Consider the following 12,702-nt stretch of genomic DNA (forward strand, 5'->3'; position numbering starts at 1 on the left):
CTATCTAGGCCTTTCAATATTCGATCGGATTCAATAAGGTCCCCTCTTATTCTAAACTCCAGTGAGTACAGGCCCAGAGCCATAATAACTCTTTCTTTCAGTTATTTCCCCTCAACCATCTTCTCTTGAACCAGAGGGGATAACCACTCAACTTCTCTTGCCCCATCATTGAAATAACCTATGAACTCAATTTCAAGGACTATACATCTCATGTTCTTGATATTTATTGCTTTTTTATTATTATTGTTTCTTCTTTTTATATTTGCTCAGTTTGTCTTCTGCACTCTGGTTGAATACCCCAATTGGGTGGTCTTTCAATGATACTGTTATAGAACATAGAATAGTACAGCACAGTACAGGCCCTTCAGCCTGTAATATTGTGCCGACCCTTAAACCCTGCCTCCCATATATCCCCCCACCTTAAATTCCTCCATATACCTGTCTAGTAGTCTCTTAAATTTCACTAGTGTATCTGCCTCCACCACAGACTCAGGCAGTGCATTCCACGCACCAACCACTCTCTGAGTGAAAAACCTTCCTCTAATATCCCCCTTGAACTTCCCTCCCCTTAACTTAAAGCCATGTCCTCTTTTATTGAGCAGTGGTGACCTGGGAAGAGGTGTAGGCTGTCCAATCTATCTATTCCTCTTAATATCTTGTACACCTCTATCATGTCCCCTCTCATCCTCCTTCTCTCCAAAGAGTAAAGCCCTAGCTCCCTTAATCTCTGATCATAATCCATACTCTCTAAACCAGGCAGCATCCTGGTAAATCTCCTCTTTACCCTTTCCAATGCTTCTACATCCTTCCTATAGTGAGGTGACCAGAACTGGACACAGTACTCTAAGTGTGGCCTAACCAGAATTTTATAGAGCTGCATCATTACATCGCGTCTCTTAAACTCTATCTCTCGACTTATGAAAGCTAACACCCCATAAGCTTTCTTAACTACCCTATCTACCTGTGAGGCAACTTTCAGGGATCTGTGGACATGTACCCCCAGATCCCTCTGCTCCTCCACACTTCCAAGTATCCTGCCATTTACTTTGTACTCTGCCTTGGAGTTTGTCTTTCCAAAGTGTACAACCTCACACTTCTCTGGGTTGAACTCCATCTTCCACTTCTCAGCCCACTTCTGCATCCTATCAATGTCTCTCTGCAACCTTTGATAATCCTCTACACTATCTACAACACCACCAATCTTTGTGTTGTCTGCAAACTTGCCAACCCACCCTTCTAACCCCACATCCAGGTCGTTAATAAAAATCACAAAAAGTAGAGGTCCCAGAACTGATCCTTGTGGGACACCATTAGTCACAACCCTCCAATCTGAATGTACTCTCTCCACCACAACCCTCTGCCTTCTGCAGGCAAGCCAATTCTGAATCCTCCTGGCCAAACTTCCCTGGATCCCATGCCTTCTGACTTTCTGAATAAGCCTACCGTGTGGAACCTTGTCAAATGCATTACTAAAATCCATGTAGATCACATCCACTGCACTACCCTCATTTATATGCCTGGTCACCTCCTCAAAGAACTCTATTAGGCTTGTTAGACATGATCTGCCCTTCACAAAGCCATGCTGACTGTCTCTGATCAGACCATGATTCTCTAAATGCTCATAGATCATATCTCTAAGAATATTTTCCAACAGCTTTCCCACCACAGGCGTAAGTCTCACTGGTCTATAATTACCTGGACTATCCCTATTACCTTTTTTGAATAAGGGGACAACATTCACTTCCATCCAATCCTCCGGTACCATTCCCGTGGACAACGAGGACATAAAGATCCTAGCCAGAGGCTCAGCAATCTCTTCCCTCGCCTCGTGGAGCAGCCTGGGGACTGCTCATCAGGCCCCAGGGACTTATCTGTCCTAATGTATTTTAACAACTCCAACACCTCTTCTCCCTTAATATCAACATGCTCCAGAACTTCAACCTCACTCATATTGTCCTCACCGTCATCAAGTTCCCTCTCATTGGTGAATACCGAAGAGAAGTATTCATTGAGGACCTCGCTCACTTCCACAGCCTCCAGGCACATCTTCCCACTTTTATCTCTAATTGGTCCTACCTTTACTCCTGTCATCCTTTTGTTCTTCACATAATTGAAGAATGCCTTGGGGTTTTCCTTTACCCTACTCGCCAAGGCCTTCTCATGCACCCTTCTTGCTCTTATCAGCCCCTTCTGAAGCTCCTTTCTTGCTACCCTATAATCCTCAATTGTCATAATTGTCATTGGGAGCAGACCCAAATGCAAAACACAGACACTGAAGTACCAGGAGCAGGACTAGGCGTGAGAAGGAAGAAAGGGAAGTGGGGAAGAAAGGACGCTGGACATGACACCGGCCCTGGACGAGACAAGGACTCCGGACCTGAGCTAGGACCTGATTAGGATAGGGAACCAGGACATGGAACTGGGAACTAGGAGTCTGGGCTTGGATTCCGAGCCAGAGACTGGACAAAGACCCAGAATCTGTGTCTTGACTCGGGCTCGAAGTCCAGAACCAGGCGAGGACATGGCGAGGTTACAGGACGGGATGAGAGACTCTGGGACGGGACAAGGGAACCTCAGCACAGGACGAGGGAATCCCAGCACCAGGCTGGGCAAGGTACTCCTGTGCTGGGTGAGGCACATGGACATGACGAGAACCCAGAGCCTTGGTCGAGGGAGAGACAACAGGACTGGATGTGAGACTGCTGGACAAGGGAACCCCAGCACAGGACGAGGGAATCCCAGCACAGGACGAGGGAATCCCAGCACCGGGCTGGGCAAGGTACTCCTGTGCTGGGCGAGGCACATAGACATGATGAGGACACAGAGCCTACAGAGAGACAGGGACATGGAACACCGAGCCAGGACCCCTCCTTGGATACAGAACGTAGGGCCAGGACTCATAACACAGAACACTGAACACGATGAGACAGTTCCCAATGCTAGGTAGCAGCAAAATGGCCGGACCTACCTAGCGAAGATGTGGACATGGACAGACAGTTCCAAACAGGGCGAGGCTCCAGGCAGAGGCAGGATAAGGCAAGGCTCCAGGCAGAGGTGGGGTGTGATGAGATGAGGTGAGGCGAGGCGAGGCAAGGCTCGGCTCCAGGCAGGAAGGTGAAGAGAAGGGATACAGACAGGAGGTTTGGACAGGAACAATCCAGTAGCCCAAGGGTGAATCCTGAAGCTATTTATGAGGCTAGCCCAAACAAGAATCAGCTGCCTCAACAAAAGCTGGAAAAACCTGGAATAAGGAGCAAGGACTGGACTGCGAACCAGAATGTGGATCCCTGCTCAATCAGAGCCTCCTGGCAACCCAAAAGGCTTCCCCAGGCTATGGACGACACGGGCGGGTGGGGGGGGGCATTCAACAGGGGAGAGGATAGCGAGAGTTAAACGACAGTGTCTCTGTCGCTGGGTCCAAGTCTGGCTGGATTGTTCTGTCATAGGCTCCAGACACAGGCCAGGTAAAGCGAGGTGAGGTGGGGCTCCAGACACAGGCGAGGGCGAGGCGAGGCTCCAGACACAGGCGAGGGTGGGGCAAGGCTCCGGGCAGAGGCAAGGAGAGGTGAGGCTCTGGGCAGAGGCGAGGTGAGGAGAGGCTCTGGGCAGAGGCGAGGTGAGGGTGAGGCTCCGTGCAGAGGCGAGGTGAGGCTCCGGGCAGAGGCGAGGGCGAGGTGAGGCTCCAGGCAGAGGCAAGGTGAGGGCGAGGCATGGCAAGGCTCCAGACACAGGTGAGGCAAAGCTCCAGACACAGGCAAGGACGAGGCTCCAGGCAGAGGCCGAGGCGAGGTGAGGGCGAGGCTCCAGGCAGAGTCGAGGTGAGGGTGAGGCTCCGGGCAGAGGCAAGGGCGAGGGTGAGGCTCCGGGCAGAGGCGAGGGCGAGGCTCTGGGCAGAGGCGAGGCGAGGGTGAGGCTCCGGGCAGAGGTGAGGCGAGGGCGAGGCTCCGGGTAGAGTCGAGGCGAGGCGAGGCTCTGAGCAGATGCAAAGGTGAGGTGAGGTGAGGGCAAAGCGAGGCTCCGGGCAGAGGCGAGGGCGAGGTGAGGCTCCGAGCAAAGGCGAGGGCGGGGCTCGGCTCGGGACAGGGGCGAGGTGAGGCAAGGCTCCAGGCAGAGGCAGGGCGAGGCGAGGCAAGGCTTCAGGCAGGAAGGTGAAGGGAAGGGATACAGACAAGGGGTTTGGACAGCAGCTCAAGGCTCAATCCTGAACCTATTTATGATGTCTGCCCAAACAAGAATCAGTTGCCTCAACAGAAGCTGCTGAAACCTGGAAAACCTGGAATAAGGAGCATGGAATGCGGATCTCACTGATGGGACCATGACATGAATAGCCCCATCTGATCCTTGTTTCCTAAACCTCATGTATGCTGTCTTCTTCCACTTGACTAGATTTTCCACCTCACTTGTCACCCATGGTTCCTTCACCTTACCATTCTTTATCTTCCACACCAGGACAAATTTATCCCTAACATCCTGCAAGAGATCCCTAAACATCAACCACATGTTCATGGTACATTTCCCTGCAAAAACATCATCCCAATTCACACCTGCAATTTCTTGCCTCATAATTTGCCCTTCCCCAATTAAAAATTTTCCTATCCTCTCTGATTCTATCCTTTTGCATGATAATGCTAAAGGCCAGGGAGCAGTGGTCACTGTCCCCCAGATGCTCACCCACTGAGAGATCTGTGACCTGACCCATTTTTTATTTATGTTATGGTTATTATTTTATAGATTTACTGAGTATGCCCACAAGTGAATGAATTTCAGGGTTGTATATGGTGGCATATGTGCACTTTGATAATAAAATTTACTTTGAATTTTGAAGTTTAGACATTTAGGCCAATAACTGACAAGCTGGGTATTTCTAGCATTCTCCATTTGTATCCAGATATCCAACATCAACAATATTTTTTGCCAAGATGTTTGTAGATCAATGATTATCTTTGCAAGCAGCCTCTTATCCATTAATCATTTTGTATTCTCATGCAAAGGCTGATGAAATAGGAGATACGAATCCACATGAAGTAACCAGGGCTAGTGATTTGCGTCTGATCTCAATGCAAGTTCTCTGCAAACATTGAGAAGTGCAGTTGTTAAAGGGAAAGTGTCTGCAGGTGGGCAGCACAATAGTGATGAAATAGTTGCTGCTATTGCCCCACAGTTCCGGGGACCTGTATTTAATGATAACACGAATGGTATCTGTGTGGAAGTTGCCTGTTTTCTCTGTGACTGTGTGAATTTCCCCTGCACTTATTCCTACATCCTGAAGAAGTACTGATTGGCAGGTTAATTGGCTGCTACAAAAGACATTGTATAGTAGGCAAATGGCAAAAAGGACAAAGGGGAGCTGAATGGCATGTGAGAGTGAACACACTGCAGAGGTAAAGGGAAAGGAATTATTGGGGTTTGTCTCTGGGAGCTGGCACATCTCTGATGGTCCAGGTAACCTCTTTCTTGAAACTGTCTAACAAGGTATTTACTAATACAGAAGGTGCATTATGCACTATAACCTCTCTGTTGGTAACATAGACTCAGCTGTCAATTCAGCAGAACTAAAACTTGATGCAAAAACAAGCTCTTAATTGCACAGGTGGTAATGTGAGTAGTTTCTGTTTTGGGTACCTTCCTAGTTTGCAGACTGATAGTCATCAACATTTAAAAATAAAATTGCTTACTTTACCATGAGCTTTTGAGCAAAATCAGGACCACTAACAACAAATGATATCATTGTAATTTCTTCTTGTGGAAATTTTGAAGATGAAACACAATTTTCTACATTGACTATTTTTACAAAATATAAACTGTGAAATATTTTTTCAGTAAAGGTAACTGTAGTGAAATTTCAAACCATTTTTCTGTCAGATATATAAATATATATATTCAGCTTTGAATATACTCCAAGTGTAACAGAAGATTTTTGAATTAATGGATTATGAGAGGTAGAAAGGAAAATGAATTTAACTCTAAGATTGAAGAAGCTATGACTTATTGAGTATCACAGAGGAATTTGGGCTACTCCTTTTTCCCATGCAGAAATGATTCTGAGCTGAGATCAGTAGAAGCAACAAGACAATCAAGATAATCTCAAATCTGAAAAATAACTCGTCTATCCCTGGCTCATGTAATCTACTCCTGACTCTTTCAGGTCTCCATTGTGGCATTTTGACCATCTATTCCTGTATGAACTCTGTAAACTGTCATCCAAAACTGCCCTCCACATGTTGTGCTTTGTGCTATGTCCTATTCACACATCAGAACCCACTTACATATGTCTATCGGCATCTGGTTAAACACAAGAGATTCTGCAGATGCTGGAAATCCAGAGCAATACAGACAAAATGCTGGAGGAACTCAGCAGGTCAGGCAGCATCTATGGAAATTAATAAACAGTTGATGTTTTGGGTTGAGACCCTTCATCGGGAAATTTAAAATGCTTACCTTTGAATTCACATTATTTGATTTCCTTATCCTACTTTTTTTCAGAAGTCTTCTACAGCTCTGCAACCCACCAAGATATCTCTCTTCCCCTAGTTCTGACCTCATGAATATTCTTGAAGTATCACTCCACTAATGGCAGATGCCTTCAGCAAACAAGACCCTGAGTTTGGCATTTCCTCCCTTAATCTGTTCTCCTGCTCTATCCACATTTAACACCTTTAAATCTACTCTATTGATGAATGTTTGATGATCTGTCAAACTTCCTTAAGGGTTTTTTTTTGCATTTTGTTTCTTTTGATAATTCTCTTGAAGCCGTGTTAAGAATATTTTAATATGTTGTTGAGAATACATAAAAGCAAATTTTGCATCTCAGGCAATGCTCAGGGTATGCAGTTCAGCATCTAACTTGGAAAAATTGCTGCAGTATCAGATCCTGACTTGGCCTAATGCTTTTCTAGTGTACGTGTTGGAGACTGCGGGTGAGAAACACCCTGAATGATATATCAGACAAAACCTCAGGAACTTGGTGTTGAAGTACGACTGCACAACCCACCAATGCTGGGTGCAGTTCCAGATGCTGGGAGAGTCCAGTACCAGAGGGCATGGTTTGAGAATAAGGGGTAGGTCATTTACGACAGAGTTAAGGAAAAACTTCTTCTCCCAGAGAGTTGTGGGGGTCTGGAATGCACTGCCTCGGAAGGTAGTGAAGGCCAATTCTCTGGCTGCTTTCAAGAAGGAGCTAGATAGGTATCTTATGGATAGGGGAATCAAGGGATATGGGGACAAGGCAGGAACCGGGTATTGATGGGAATTGATCAGCCATGATCTCAAAATGGCGGTGCAGGCTCGAAGGGCCGAATGGTCTACTTCTGCACCTATTGTCTATTGTCTATTGTCTATAATCCAAGTTAGCTGGTAACAGTATTTTCTGCATTGTTTTGATAGAGTTGTTTTAAACCTAAAGTAAATTGAAGATCATATGAATCTGTATAATTGAATAATGGCTGTAATTTCAGCTTAAAAAGTTTATACTCTCTTGCGATAATCCTTTTTCTGCACAAGTCATGGGGTTTAGAATTCCACCTGAATGAACAAACAACATTCAAAAGAACGAAAATATAGTTGATTGAAAACTTGCCAATAATTTAAAAATTACTGAAACTTGGCTACAGAAGGGGCAGGACTGGCAGCTCAATGTTCCAGGGTTCCGATGTTTCAAATGTGATAGAGGCAGAGGGATGAAGGGTGGGAGGGTGGCTTTGCTAGTCAGGGAAAATATTACAGCAGTGCTTCGGCAGGAGAGATTAGAGGGCTTGTCTACTGAGGCCATATGGGTGGAGCTGAGAAACAGGAAAGGTATGACCACATTAATAGGGTTGTATTATAGACCACCCAATAGTCAGCGAGAATTGGAGGAGCAAATCTGCAGAGAGATAACAGACAACTGCAGGAGACAGAAAGTTGTGATTGTAGGGGATTTTAGTTTTCCACACATTTATTGGGACTCCCGTACTGTTAAAGGTCTAGGTGGCTTAGAGTTTGTGAAATATGTTCAGGAAAGTTTTCTAAATCAATATATAGAAGTACCAAATAGGGAGGATGCAATATTGGATCTCCTATTAGGAAATGAGTTAGGGCAGGTGATGGAAGTGTGTGTGTAGGGGAACACTAATCATAACGTCATTAGTTTCAACTTGATCATGGATAAAGATAGATCTGGTCCTCTGGTTTAAGTTCTAAACTGGAAAAAGGCCAAATTTGAAGAAATGAGAAAGGATCTAAAAAGCGTAGATTGGGACAGGTTCTCTGGCAAGGGTGTGATTGCTAAGTGGGAGGCCTTCAAAGGAGAAATTTTGAGAGTGCAGAGTTTGTATGTTCCTGTCAGGGTTAAAGGCAAAATGAATAAGAATAAGGAACCTTGGTTCTCGAGGGATATTGGAACTCTGATAAAGAAGAAGAGAGAGATGTATAACATGTATAGGCAACAGGGAGGAAATAAGATGCTTGAGGAGTATAAAAAGAGTAAGAAAATACCGAAGAAAGAAATCAGGAGGGCTAAAAGAATACATGAGGTTGCTTTGGCAGTCAGGGTGAAGGATAATCCTAAGAGCTTCTACAGATATGTTAAGAGCAAAAGGATAGTAAGGGATAAAATTGGTCCTCTTGAAGATCTGAGTGATCGGTTAAGTATGGAACCAAAAGAAATGGGAGAGATATTAAGTGGGTTTTTTGCATCTGTATTTACTAAGGAAACTGGAATGGAGTCTATGGAAACAAGGCAAACAAGTAGGGAGGTCATGGAACTTATACAGATTAAAGAGGAGGAGATGCTTGCTGTCTTGAGGCAAATCAGAGTAGATAAATCCCCAGGACCTGACAGGGTATTCCCTTGGACCTTGAGGGAGATTAGTGTTGAAACTGCAGGGGCCCTGACTGAAATATTTAATATGTCAATATCCACGTGTCAGGTGCCGGAGGATTGGAGGATAGCTCATGTAGTTCCGCTGTTTAAAAAAGGCTCAAAAAGTAAGCTGGGAAATTATAGGCCGGTAAGTTTGACATCGGTAGTAGGTAAATTATTGGAAGGAATACTAAGAGATAGGATCTACAAGTATTTGGATAGACAGGGACTTATTAGAAACAGTCAGCATGGCTTTGTGCGTGGTAGGTCATGTTTAACCAATCTATTAGAGTTTTTTGAGGAAGTTACCAGGAAAGTAGATGTAGGGAAGGCAGTGGATGTTGTATACATGGACTTCAGTAAGGCCTTTGACAAGGTCCCGCATGGGAGGTTAGTTAGGAAGATTCAGTCACTAGGTATACATGGAGAGGTAGTAAATTGGATTAGACATTGGCTCAATAGAAGAAGCCAGAGAGTGGTAGTGGAGGATTGCTACTCTGAGTGGAGGCCTGTGACTAGTGGTGTGCCACAGGGATCAGTGCTGGGTCCATTGTTACTAGTCATCTATATCAATGATCTGGATGATAATGTGGCAAATTGGATCAGTAAATTTGCTGATGATACAAAGATTGGAGGTGTAGTGGACAGTGAGGAAGGTTTTCAAAGCTTGCAGAGGGATTTGGACCAGTTGGAGGAATGGGCTGAAAAATGGCAGATGGAGTTTAATGCGGACAAGTGTGAGGTATTGCACTTCGGAAGGTCAAACCAAGGTAGAACATACAAGTAAATGGTAGGACACTGAGGAGTGCAGTAGAACAGAGGGATCTGGGAGTACAGATACATAATTCCCTAAAAGTGGCGTCACAAGTAGATAGGGTTGTAAAGAGAGCTTTTGGTACATTGGCCTTTATAAATCAAAGTATTGAGTACAAGAGTTGGAATGTTATGGTGAAGTTGTATAAGACATTGGTGAAACCGAATTTGGAGTATTGTGTGAAATTTGATCACCTAATTACAGGAAGGATATTAATAAGGTTGAAAGAGTGCAGAGAAGGTTTAAAAGGATGTTGCCAGGACTTGAGAAACTGAGTTACAGAGAAAGGCTGAATAGGTTAGGACTTTATTCCCTGGAGTGTAGGAGAGTGAAGGGTGATTTGATGGAGGTGTATAAAATTATGATGGATATAGATAGAGTGAATGCAAGCAGGCTTTTTCCACTGAGGCTAGGGGAGAAAAAAACCTAGAGGTCATGGGTTAAGGGTGAAGGGGAAAAGTTTAAAGGGAACATTGGGGGTCTTCTTCACGCAGAGAGTGGTGGGAGTGTGGAATGAGCTGCCAGATGAAGTGGTGAATACGTGCTCACTTTTGATATTTAAGGAAAACTTGGACAGGTATATGGATGAGAGGGGTTTGGAGGGATATAGCCCAGGTGCTGGTCAGTGGGACTAGGCAGAAAAATGGTTTGGCACAGCCAAGAAGGGTCAAAAGGCCTGTTTCTGTGCTGTAATGTTCTATGGTTCTACGGTTCATTCTGAGTTATAAATTTCCTTCCAATGGTTGAGTACAGTGTGGGTACTTTTACAAATCTGTAATGTAATTATGTTAGTCAGATACTAATTAGAATAGGAGCTAGAATTCATCACTTTAAGGAGAAAAGGATACTGGTCCATCAGAACTCACAACACATCTGGTACCAAATGGACAGTGTTCCTTGTATGCAACTGAGCAACATTTTGATGTATATTCAGTGGAATAGATTAGTACCCCAAGGTACTAAGGTTTTGAACCCCACCAAACCTTCATGAAACCTAGTCAACAGGCACTTCCATTTTTTCTTACACCCTGACATTTTGTACATTCTGTTGATTATAATTGTACAGGCTTTGTTAACCTATGTCAGTCTTTGTGGGATATTACCTGATAAAATTTTAAATACATGTTGTATAGTTCCATAGTTTGTAGTGAAAACCATCTGCAAGTCACATCCATGCTTTTCTCGGGTTTATTGCAAGAGTGAGTCTATCTAGTTCTGTGTTTGATGACATATTTACAAGACAGTCAGGATTTCATATAACAATCACAACATTGGAAACAAATTACAAATTATTGTAAGATTTTAACAAAACATGGGGTAGATAGAAATATCGAATTCTAGAGGGTGTAATGGGGTGGAAATATCGAATACTAGAGGGCGTAATAGGATGGAAATATCAAATACTAGAGGGGATAGGCTTAAGCTGAGAGGGGGAAGTTTAAAAGAGCTGAAAGGCTTGTTCCTCTGCTATACTATGTTACAAAATTTTCATTTATATAACGCAAATATTTTTGTCCAAGATGCATTCAAAGATATGTAAAGAAGTAAAATGATTCCATGAGAGGGAGTTGATATGTGACCAATGAATATGGTCACTGTTCTCTCTACGCTGCATGGCTGTGGGGCTGCGCAGTAACTGAAATGCTCCCACCCACATAACCTTTGTTTCCCTGTAGTTGGAACTTCCTTTTATATAATGTTTTACTAAAGTACCACACAGTTTTCAGGCTGTATAAAAATTTCCTCCTCAAAGAAATGGTTGGTCTGTGCAGCTGTAAAAAAAAATTTAGAGGGAATGTTGAATATGAACATATATTAGAAAATAAAGATGGTGAAAAAGAAAGAATTAAAAAATAATACTGGAGGATGTGACATATTTGTTGTTGAGTGCAATCGAATCATTTTCAACTCAAGGCGACCCTATGAAAATTGTGTAGTTGTCCATGGGGCTTTTGTGGCAAGATATAGAAGTAGATACAGGCCAGGCCTTTCTTCCACGCAGATACTGCTGGTGCCCAGATTGGGACCCAGCCGGATTTGAACTCAGGACCATCTGCCTCAAAGTCCAGTGCTGCTGGCACTACACACCAGGCAGCCCAGGATGTGACATAGGCACAGGTGAATTGTAACACAGTTTGCAATAGTGGTAAAATTCAAATGTAGGAAGGTAAAATGTCCAAAAGTCAACCACTTTTTAAAGAAAGCAATCCCCTCACATCTACTGTTAACGGGTCAAGGAGGAGTTGTTGAAGGAAATTTTAACAGTAGGCAATGGAGAAAAAGAGAACCCTAGAATTTTGAATGGGTTTGATGAGGAAAGTAACATGGTCTAATGAAAACCAATGGTGGATACTAAACTAGTTGTATACCAGACAGAAAGAATGTAACAGCAGGAAGCTTTTCCTGCCTGTTCAGTTATTCAATGATCAGGGGTGATCACTCCCTCAAATCCATTTTACTCCAGGTGTTCACCTCAGAAAAAACATACAGATCTCAGACTTCAGACCAAAAGCTATGTTGCAAGGGTTTCAAGCTTCCACTCGTCAATTGTGAAAATTTCTTATTTCAATTTTAAATAGCATAATTCCAAGTTAATTATTATATTCTCTTGCTCTGTATTTATCCAATAAACTTTTTTCATGTATCTCTCTGAATTTCTTTCATTTTAAAGATACAATTATATCACTATTGTGTGCTGAAGACCCTATTTCTATGATGTACTGTTCTTTCTAAACTCATGGAACTACAAAACGAATTTGTATAGCTTTCATTTATAGTTTGACACACCAAACACTGGTATCATTCTGCACAATGACTAAAATACCCTTCCTGATAATGAGAATGGTATTCCAGATGGGGATCTGACAAGGCTCTCTCTGTACATTACTTTCTGCCATTTGTGTTCAGGCTTCATCCAGATAAAGCATAGTGCTTCTAATGATTTGTATCCATGGACACTGAAATCTCTTTGTTCCCCCACAACTCTGAGGGAAAGAAATGTAGATTTGCTGGGCAGTGTAAATGTGCATGATTATTAGCTATCAGTTAC

At 43.6% G+C, this 12,702-nt stretch overlaps 1 protein-coding gene across 1 annotated transcript in view; it reads right to left on the minus strand.

Annotated features, from left to right (window-relative positions):
• LOC140738066 (arylsulfatase J-like) overlaps window positions 1-12,702 on the minus strand; it is a 31,510-nt gene that overhangs the window by 17,114 nt on the left and 1,694 nt on the right. The window lies entirely within an intron of this gene.

This window comes from Hemitrygon akajei, chromosome 13 (assembly GCF_048418815.1).
Source record: "Hemitrygon akajei chromosome 13, sHemAka1.3, whole genome shotgun sequence".
Lineage (NCBI taxonomy): Eukaryota > Metazoa > Chordata > Chondrichthyes > Myliobatiformes > Dasyatidae > Hemitrygon > Hemitrygon akajei.